This window comes from Oncorhynchus masou, chromosome 10, assembly GCF_036934945.1.
Source record: "Oncorhynchus masou masou isolate Uvic2021 chromosome 10, UVic_Omas_1.1, whole genome shotgun sequence".
In the NCBI taxonomy this organism is placed as follows: domain Eukaryota; kingdom Metazoa; phylum Chordata; class Actinopteri; order Salmoniformes; family Salmonidae; genus Oncorhynchus; species Oncorhynchus masou.
This window is the reverse complement of record NC_088221.1, coordinates 22,093,396-22,104,386: the sequence shown is the minus strand read 5'-3', so window position 1 is coordinate 22,104,386 and position 10,991 is coordinate 22,093,396. Positions and strand designations below refer to the sequence as shown.

The 10,991-nt window shown below is 43.8% G+C and overlaps 1 pseudogene; it reads left to right on the top strand.

Annotated features, from left to right (window-relative positions):
* Window positions 1-497: 497 nt before the first annotated feature.
* LOC135546829 (augurin-A-like) lies at window positions 498-9,651 on the top strand (annotated as a pseudogene).
* The last annotated feature ends 1,340 nt before the right edge of the window (window positions 9,652-10,991 follow it).

Here is a 10,991-nt window from a genome sequence, read left to right as displayed (position 1 = left end):
ACCTGTTCATATTTTGACGCCCTTTTTCTTCCTCTCTCTATCTCCCTTCCTGTTCTTTCCAAACAGAGATGCTTAACGCTGAGGAGGTACACTGCATTTGATGCATCATAAACAAAGACAAAAATAAATCCTATAGATTCAGCATGCCTTGTCTGTGTCTCAATGTTGGTCTGCTTCACACTCCTGGGATTCCTCAGTTTCACAGGTAAGCAAATGCCTCTGAGTATCCCACTCATAGAGTGTCCTTCTGATAGAACAACACTGATCTTTGACTTCTGTCTGACGCTTTCCGTTTCCCATCACCATCTCTTAACCAGGAGCAGAAGAGACAGTCAGTGCCACAGAAGAAGGCAAAAGGTGAACCAAGAAAGAGTCAGCAAAGAAAGAAAAATTATGATGATGGATGGATATGTTTGATTGATTTGTTGATTGGTTGTTTGATTGCTTGCTTGCAAATCTGATTGATGGATTTTCCCCCAGGCAGGGCGAAACATGAAATGCCCAACTTAACAGGCTGGATGCAGGAGCTGACGGCCCAGGCCGGTTACGACCGGATCCAGGACCTGGCCAGAACCTACTGTGCCCACTTATAGTCAGCAACCTGGGTTACCACAGCCCAGACCAAGACACAGCAGAATCTGAGGGGACTGCAAAATAAAGTTTGGGTCAAACAAAATCCTTAGAGAATATTTCAAATCACCACCTTTTCACCATTGTCTGACCATTGCATTGATAAAACTATACCCTGGAAATGTTTAGGATCAAGCATGCATGTGTGACAGTTTAGCTTCCGTCCCTCTCCTCACCCCTACCTGGGCTCGAACCAGGAACCCTCTGCACACATCGACAACAGCCACCCTCGAAGCATCGTTACCCATCACTCCAAAAAAGCCATGGCCCTTGCAGAGCAAGGAGAAAGACTACTTCAAGGTCTCAGAGCGAGTGACATCATCGATTGAAATGCTATTAGCGAGCACCACCGCTAACTAGCTAGCCATTTCACATCGGTTACACATGCACGAACACACAGTTGATGCTATAAATCTTGTTAAAACTAATTGATGTTTGATAAAAAAATGTTCTTTGTCATTTAGTCAAAGCAGGAAAGTTTGCAAAGTAATTCTCTTTGAACAATTTGATTCTCATACATTCAGATTTGTACACCAGAAACCTGACTTTTTGATGTAAAACGTCTGATCATGGCATGGCTTTGATGAAGTCTAATTTCACAGTGTTGATTGAGTTGGTTAGAGAGTAATGCTGGTGGACAGCGGGGGGGAGACAGGTGCTGCTGTCTCCCTCTAGGCTTCTAAGAGGAACGGAGAACTGAAATACAGTTCGCTGGACATTCGCCACCTATATCCTATCTTGGGCCTTGCAGAGCTACAGAGACGGAAGGAGAGACAGAAGGAGATGGAGTTGGACCGGGCTGAAGTCGAATAATTCAAACTTAACGTCATCGTTAACCCTCCCCCCCATCTGCCTTGAAGTAATCACTGCTCCAACACACTAGATCAGTAGTTCAAGTGACAAATGTAAAGAAGTGAAGTGCTCAGTGAATGTTATTGGAACAGGGCCCTATTCTGTGGACAATGACAATTTTGACCTCTGTAACACAATAAAGAAATCCCTTGAATTAATCACCCTGCTCCAGACAAAACACATTTGTTGTGGTTGTGTTGATGTATGATGATGAAAGCACACAGCAGATACAGGAGCTTTGTATTGTCACGACTTCTGCCGAAGTCGTTGCCTCTCCTTGTTCGGGCGGTGCTCGGCGTTCGACGTCACCGGTCTTCTAGCCATCATTGATCCTTTTTTCATTTTCCATTGGTTTTGTCTTGTCTTCCCACACACCTGTTTTCAATCCCATTCATTACCTGTTGTGTATTTAACCCTCAGTTTCCCCTCATGTCTTTGTCAGAGATTGTTTTATTGTCAGTGTAGTGTGATTGTTGTATTGGTGCGCGTCGGGTCCTCGTACCCATGTTTGTTTGTTCATGTACATTTATTGTTATGGAGCATACTCCGTGGACTTTATTAAAAGACTCCATTTTACACTCCATTTGACTCTCCTGCGCCTGACTTCCCTGCCACCTATTACACCTATGCCTGACATGTATACTGATTTGGAGTAGTTATTTTTGCCCCTGCACAGATGTCATTTGTGTATATAATCCAACCTCGATACAGCACACCTGTGATTGCTGACCTTCCAGTGACCCCTCCTTCCCAAGTCATTTTCTGAAGTTATTCCCAACTTTTCCCAATGTTATTCCAGAAAGCACTGGCCCTGGGTTCATATACAACAGAGCTCCTCATCAGAAGATTGTTTCCCAACTCTGTTGTCATACGGTACTACAGCAGAAATCCTCTCTGCTCCGCTGCCACAACATTGAATCTCACATCTCTACTTGCTCGCTCACTCACACCTCTGCGTGTGTGTGTGTAATTCAAACCAAACGTTTTCCAATCTCACTACAATATTAAATGAAAAGGAAAAAAAACAGCATATATTTTATCGCACAAATCCAGGGCCATCTGTTTTCCCTCAGGTGGATTTGTTCTATCTGCATAGAAATATGTGCCTGGAGATTCACATGCTCTGTTAGTGCAACTCCCTAGGAGAGAAGCTCATGCTTTTAGTTCAGGAATAACAAAGGTAACTACAGGGGGATTTCAGCAGATCTTTAGTAAACCTGTTTACTCGCTAGCACACCTCCACACACATGACTGTGCCGTACTAAACCTTTCTGGAGCCTTCTGTCTGCAGGGTAGGGGGGCTGCATTGAAAGGGGGTTGGTAAAACCAGCAGAAAGGAAGCGGGGGGATGGTCTAAATCTTCTGGTTGCACATCCTTCTTTTGCTGACTAATTGTCTTGAGAATATGTGTGGGAACAGGGAGGGAGTGCAGCTCTAGTCAGGCAGGTTATTGTTGTGTTACTGTGTATGATGGGTTTATGTCTGGCTCAGACCATTGTTGTAAAGAGAGGGCGAGCACTTATTAAAGCTGCTTCTGAAGAAGAAACAACAAAAACTGGGATATGAGTCTGACACTTCTCATTCCTCTGTCTAGCTCACTGCCCTCTGTCTATTTCCTCTCGTTCATTCCTTCTTTTTCTTTCTCTCTCACTCTCTCTATAGTCCCTTTATCTTCTCTCTCCCCTTCCATCCCTCTGGCCTTCTCCCTCGTCTCTCTGTCTCTCTCTACCTTCTCCCCCACTTTCTCAGTCCCTCATCCTGTAGCACTTTTGTGAGTGCTTTAGCCTGGGCCAGTTTCCCGTGTCCCTGTCCAGCCATAGCAAGACTATGCTGTTGTTTGCTGCTCCAAAACCAGTGGTGTAAAGTACTTAAGTAAAAATAATTTAAAGTACTACTTAAGTCATTTTTTTGGTGTACCTGCACTTTACTTTACTATTTATAATTTTGACAACTTCTACTTTTACTTCACTACATTCCAAAATAAAATAATGTACTTTTTACTCCATACATTTTCCCTGACACAGAAAACTATTAATTGCATCTGAAATGTTTAGCAGCACAAGAAAATGGGCCAATTCATGTGCTTATCAACCCATCCTGCCTCTGATCAGGCAGACACACTAAACACAAATGCTTAATTTGTAAATTATGTCTAAGTGCTGGATTGTGCCCCTGGCTCTCTATAAATTAACACATATGTATATATATAATTGTGCTGTCTGGTTTGCTTAATATAAGCAATTTGATGACAATTGGGTACTTTTTACAGCACAGTCACGCGCTCACACACACACACACACACACACACACACACACACACACACACACACACACACACACACACACACACACACACACACACACACACACACACACACACACACACACACACACACACACACACACACACACACACAGCAGAGCCTCAGGAGCATTTTCTGCATCTCTGAATCTCCCTTTTAGACAGGTCAGTGCCATATCATTAGCATTGAACCTTCAGTGGTAGCAGACAGTCTGGTGTGTTTGCATTTGCAATGCTTGCTGTCTATTGACTGACTGAGGATCAGTTAGGCCTACCACAGTTGACTGGGACTCATGCTGGTTTAATTAGCATTCATTGGCTGTGATGTTGTCGTGCACTGTCTCACCTTTGAAAAGTTGGGAAGGATTTTTAGAATGAAAGGAGTTATTTAATAGAAAAGATAAAAGGGATATTCACGGGGGTCTTCACAATCCGATGCCTCATTTATGCTAGCAAATGTTTCTGTGGAGGTGTGTATAATGACAAGAACAGAGACGGAAAGATACATGTTTATGAGGAGAGAGAGAGAGGGGGGGTGAGAGCGAGGCAGAAGAGCGAGGCGGAAGAGTGAGAGAGAAGAGAGAGAGAAGAGAGAGAGAGAGAGAGAGAAGAGAGAGAGAGAGAGAGAGAGAGAAAGAGAGAGAGAGGGGGCGGAAGAGTGAGAGCAAGGCGGAAGAGCGAGAGAGAGGCAGAAGAGCAAGAGAGAGAAGAGAGAGAGAGAGAGAAGAGAGAGAAGAGAGAGAAGAGAGCGAGAGAGAGAGAGAGGGCAACAAGAGTCTTCTGAACTAAAGCAGCTTTCTTAATGCAACTCAGTTTGAGAGAATTTTCTCAGTGTTGAGAGGAAGTTTACATAACAGCCAAGTCTTTGGAGTGTCGTAGACCCACATTATGAAAAGTAAAGGTCCATATGGTTGAATTACATAACTTGACAAATGTCTTGTAAAGGTCTCTTTCTGGCTACATTTACACAGGCAGCCCAATTCTGATATTTTGCCAATTATAGGCAAAAGAGCTGAAAAAAAAAGAACAGAATTGGGCTGCCTGTGTAAATGCAGCCTAAGACAGCTTCCCGAGGTAGGCTACCTATCAATACAACCCTAGGGGCTGGATTCAATCTGCAGGGCAGAAGATCTGCATTGTAGAATGTTATAAATCACGCTATAACACTGACCTTCCACGCTACTGATTGATTTCAGCTCTAACAGTCAGACTCACTTCCACAGTGCAGTTCCCTCACTCAGTCCACCACCACAGTATCAATTTTAACTCAGCTGTCACCTGTCAGTTCGGTCAAATCACTGGATTGTTCTTAGTGATGGAAGTGGAAGGTTGATGATATGTTTCAGGAAGTTTTATCAGGTGATAAAGTGATGAAAGCACAAAGTCCAGAAGAAAATAAATGGTAATATTCGCAGAACGCTTTGGCATTATACACTGTGAACACTTAACATTCTACTCCCTTTTACATGTCTCCTCTCCGCCTCTCCCCAGTGGTGGGTAACAGTAGCACTCCCTCTAAGTCTGGAGTGGCAGTTGCTCCCGCCAAGGCCAAAGAGTTCCTGGCCAAGCTACGAAGGCCCAAGAGGAACATCTGGGACCGCCACAGGCCAGACGTGCAGCAGTGGATCATGCAGTTCACGTACACGGGCTTTGATGAGACGGTGAGTGGGGACAGGAGGGTTGGATGGGGTAGGACCTTGAGTTTATTCTGTCCCTGGGACCTGACTATGAAAAACTATAGGCCCTACTATATAGGCCCTACTATGGGCCATTGTCATAGGCTATAGCCATCCTGGTCAGGTCTCAAGGTTGGAAAAACTCCTGGCGCTAGATACAGTATGGGACAGGGTCAAAAGAATCCTTTAGCATGATTGTACATTATAATAACATTGATAGGAAGGGAGGAAGGGATGATGCCCAGCCTCATTTATAATCCTTATCAGACCAGATACGAGCAGAAGGATGATTCTGTCACAGCAGGGCAGGGAGACTCTTTTCAAAGGAGAGATAATTATCCTTCAACACTATGGACATCACTGGGCCTGAAACACTTTGAATACACACACATGCACGCGCATACACACACGCAAACACTCTCAAGCTTTCCCTTCTCTCTTGCTATGTTTCTTCCAGATCCATGGTTTCGATGGAGATTTTAAGAAACACCAGGACCAAGGAGAAAAGCTTTGGCAAAAACAAGTCAGAGAAAAAGACAGCGTGGGGGAAATGAGAGAGCATAATTCAATATTCAATATGGGGCCCTAAGCGATATTCAGTTGGGGGCCCCCTCACCTTTCTGCAAAACATTTTAGTGGCCCCCCTCTTGATGGCAGAGAGAATTTTTGTTGCTTTGAAGTTAATTTCCTGCAATTCCATACATTTTGCCATGGGTGTAGACAGGCCCGGCACCAGGATAAAGTGACGAAGGGGGCTGTTTACATTTTTGGGGGGGTTCTTGCATTGGAATTATATTGAATTATGCTTATATCACGCTATACCACTATAAAACATAATTAAAATGCAGAGACTCCGAGACCATTGAGTGCCTTTGAAGTGATAGGTTGGCGTGAAATATGTAGCCTATTTCCGCTGCACTGTATCAGCACAATGGACAGCGCCCTAAACACTAAAGCATGGCCATTTTGGTAATGAATATAGGATTCAAGATAGGGTAATTCACCTATTACAAACATCCTATGTGAATGCTTCCATACACACAGCCTTCTTACCAAAATAATGCAAACTAAATGCTGAAAGTGGTAGTCTAGTTATTCATGCATGCAAACAAAAATGCTGAGTAGTAGTTAGGCTTAGAATACTGACACAACTGTGAATGCGAACAAATGAATGAGTACAGAACAAAACAGAGGTACCCAGTAGGCCTAGTAAATACAATATCAGATCGCCGTGACACAATCTATATTTAGGCGAGATATAGATACAGTAGATACAGTAAACAAAAGGCGAATGGAGATCCAAATAACCAAAACATAGCCTGTAGCCTACTACAGTGAGATGCAGCCATGCACAGCTGTCTTTCCAAACAATTAGGCCTATAGGCCCGCTTCAAACATGGAAAACCATGCTGCTCAGCAGCACCTTGTGATATGGCACAATACACTTCTGTGGATCAAACTTGACCCACGTAATCAATTAAGCAATACCAGCCTACCATAATCACGTTTCCAATATGTACAGTTCCATTACCAACCACGAAAACCAATAGCCTACCAAAAAAAAACATCTAGAATGTATCTATTTCTATGATGAAACATACCGATATGTAACTATACCGAGGGGCATCATTTGGGTTCTTGCATTGGAATTATATTTAATTATGCTTATATCACACTATACCACACTAAACATAAAAGTTTGAATGCTGAGACCATTGAGTGCTTTTGACCAAGAAGTGACAGGCTGGCGCAAAATCTCTGCTGCAATCACGACTCCAACACCGTCATTAAGTTTGCCGACAACACAATGGTCATTCTTCTCTGCAGATCCTCTCAAGCTCTGTCAGATTGGATGGGGAGCGTCGCTGCTCAGCTATTTTCAGGTCTCTTCAGAGATGTTCGATTGGGTTCATCCTCGATCCTGACTAGTCTCCCAGACACTGCCGCTGAATAACATCGCCACAGCATGATGCTGCCACCACCATGCTTCACCGTAGGGATGGTGCCAGGTTTCCTCCAGACGTTGGCATTTAGGCCAAAGAGTTCAATCTTGGTTTCATCAGACCAGAGAATCTTGTTTCTCATGGTCTGAGTCCTTTAGGTGCCTTTTTGCAAACTCCAAGTGGGCTGTCATGTGTCATTCTGGCCACACTACCATAAAGGCCTGATTGGTGGAGTGCTGCAGAGATGGTTGTCCTTCTGGAAGGTTCTCTCATCTCCACAGAGGAACACTGAGGCTTCGTCAGAGTGATCATCTCTGACACCTCTCTGACCAAAGCCCTTCTCCCCGGATTGCTCAGTTTGGCCGGGCGGCCAGCTCAAGGAAGAGTCTTGGTGTTCCAAATTCCTTCTATTTAAGAATGATGGAGGCCACTGTGTTCTTGGGGACCTTCAATGCTGCAGAAATGTTTTGGTACACTTCCCAAGATCTGTGCCTCAACACAATCCTGTCTTGGAGCTCTACTGAAAGTTTCTTCGAACTGATATGGCTTTGGTTTTTGCTGCACTTTGACATGCACTGTCAGCTGTGGGACATTATATAGACAAGTGTGTGCCTTTCAAAATCATGTCCAATCAATTGCATTTACCATAATTGGACTCCAATCAAGTTGTATAAACATCTCAAGGACTATCAATGATAACAGGATGACATTTCCTTTAAATTGTTTAACTTGGCTCAAATGTTTCGGGTAGCCTTCCACAAGCTTCCCACAATAAGTTGGGTGAGTTTTGGCCCATTCCTCCTGACACAGCTGGTGTAACTGAGTCAGGTTTGAAGGCCTCCTTGCTCGCACACGCCTTTTCAGTTCTGACCACACATTTTCTTTGGGATTGAGGTCAGGGCTTTGTGATGGCCACTCCAATACCTTGACTTTGTTGTCTTTAAGCCATTTTGCCACAACTTTGGAAGTATGCTTGGGGTCATTGTCCATTTGGAAGACTCATTAGCGACCAAGCTATACCTTCCTGACTGATGTCTTAGATGTTGCTTTAATATATCCACATAATTTCCTACCTCATGATGCCATCTATTTTGTGAAGGGCACCAGTCCCTCCTGCAACAAAGCACCCCCACAACATGATGCTGCCACCCCTGCTCTTCATGGTTGGGATGGTGTTCTTCGGCTTACAAGCCTCCCCATTTAAACCTCTAAACATAACAATGGTCATTATGGCCAAACAATTTATTTTTGTTTCATCAGACCAAGTACGAACTTTGTCCCCATGTGCAGTTGCAAACCGTAGCCTGGCTTTATTATGGCAGTTTTGGAGCAGTGGCTTCTTTGTTGCTAAGCGGCCTTTTAGGTTATGTCGATATAGGACTCGTTTTACTATGGAAATAGTTTCCTCCAGCATCTTCACAAGGTCCTTTGCTGTTGTTCTGGGATTGATTTGCACTTTTCGCACCAAAGTACATTCATCTCTAGGAGACAGAACGTGTCTCCTTCCTGAGCAGTATGACAGCTGTGTGGTCTCATGGTGTTTATACTTGCGTACTATTGTTTGTACAGATGAACGTGGTACCTTCAGGCGTTTGGAAATTGCTCCCAAGGATGAACCAGACTTGTGGAGGTCTTCAATTTTTTTTCTGAGGTCTTGGCTGATTTCTTTTGATTGTCCCATGATGTCAAGCAAAGAGGCACTGAGTTTGAAGGTAAGCCTTAAAATACATCCACAGATACAACTCCAATTGACTCAAATTATGCCAATTAGCCTATCAGAATTGTTTAAAGCCATGACATCACTTTCTGGAATTTTCCAACCTGTTAAAGGCAGTCAACTTAGTGTATGTAAACTTCTGACCTACTGGAATAGTGATACAGTGAATTATAAGTGAAATAATCTGTCTGTAAACAATTGTTGGAAAAATTACTTGTGTCATGCACAAAGTAATGTCCTAACCGACTTGGCAAAACTATAGTTCATTAACAAGAAATTTGTGGAGTGGTTGAAAAACTAGTTTTAATGACTCCAACCTTAGTGTACTGTATGTAAACTCCCAACCCCAACTGTAGGTCGTTGTGTTCTTTCCCTCCGCAGAGACTGGAGATGGACCTGTCCTACTGAATGGACCACACACAGTCCAACGATCAGAGTCGTCAGCACCATTATGACGAGAAATCTCCCATCGGATCCAGAGACAGAGGGGCACACCGTCATGGAGCCAATGTCAACTATGACTACCACTAACTCCACAGGCTCGCAGACTCACTCCCCAAACTGAACTTCTCTCTTTATCTCCCCTACCTCTAACAGCAACCTCTACCTTACACCTACTACCATAACCCCAATGAACCTCCCTCTCCTCTACTAACCCCCATCAACCTCCCTCTCCTCTACTAACCCTAATGAACCTCCCTCTCCTCTACTAACCCCAATGAACCTCTCTCTCCTCTACTAACCCCAATCAACCTCCCTCTCCTCCTCTACTAACCCTAATGAACCACCCTCTCCTCCTCTATTAACCCCAATGAATCTCCCTTTCCTCCTCTACTAACCCCGATGAACCTCCTCCTTTTCTACTAACCCCAATAAACCTCCCTCTCCTCCTCTATTAACCCCAATAAACCTCCCTCTCCTCCTCTAACCCCAATGAATCTCCCTCTCCTCCTCTAACCCCAATGAACCTCCCTCTCCTCCTCTAAACCCAATGAACCTCCCTCTCCTCCTCTAACCCCAATGAACCTCCCTCTCCTCCTCTACTAACCCCAATGTATATATCTCTCCTCTACGAACTCCTTCTCCCACGTCTCCCCAGCCTAACACTAATCTAATGACCCCTGCTAAACATCTGTCTCTCTTCTTCATATCACTTTGCACCAGCTGTTGTGGTGTGATGTTTGTGTTGTGCTTGTATTGTTTGTTTGTGTATGATCTATAGAGGATCAGTGTAAATAAAGACAGACTTATCGCTCAGCTCAGCCTCACATTATTGACGAGCCTCCTCACTCTCAGAATAGCATCAGTGATGCCAAGGTTTTAGAAATAACACATGGGAGATATTTTATTAAAATAGCATTCCAATTTGACAGTAGAGCTTTCACAAAGGATACTCCGATAGAACCACAACACGCTCACAGTGACGCAGAAACACACTCCTGGTGTGTGTTTGTGTCCAGGCTGACAGCTCACTGAACGGCACCAGGGCAAATGCAGAACGGGGGGCAAAGCACAACACTGAGGCTCACTCTCCTTCACCCTCCTCTCCTCCAATGTACCAATGGTTGGAATACAAAGCAGTATTTTACTTAAGAGACAGGAAACAAGAAAGATAAAATAGATAACGTCAAACAAACAAAACATAACAGAAACTGCACAGAGTAGATAACGCAACAAAACATTTCTCTCAAGCCTGCTCTTAAATAAAAAAATGTCTATTGACAAAAAACCCAGAGTGCAAACTGGATTCTGATCGTTGTCATGTTTGTGATTCCTATTCTTTTATTCAGGCAAGTCTATCTGCCTGAAAAGAAATCTCCCTCAGTGGTGTCTCTATGGTGGGACAGTTTGAGTTCTCATGTCACAAACGT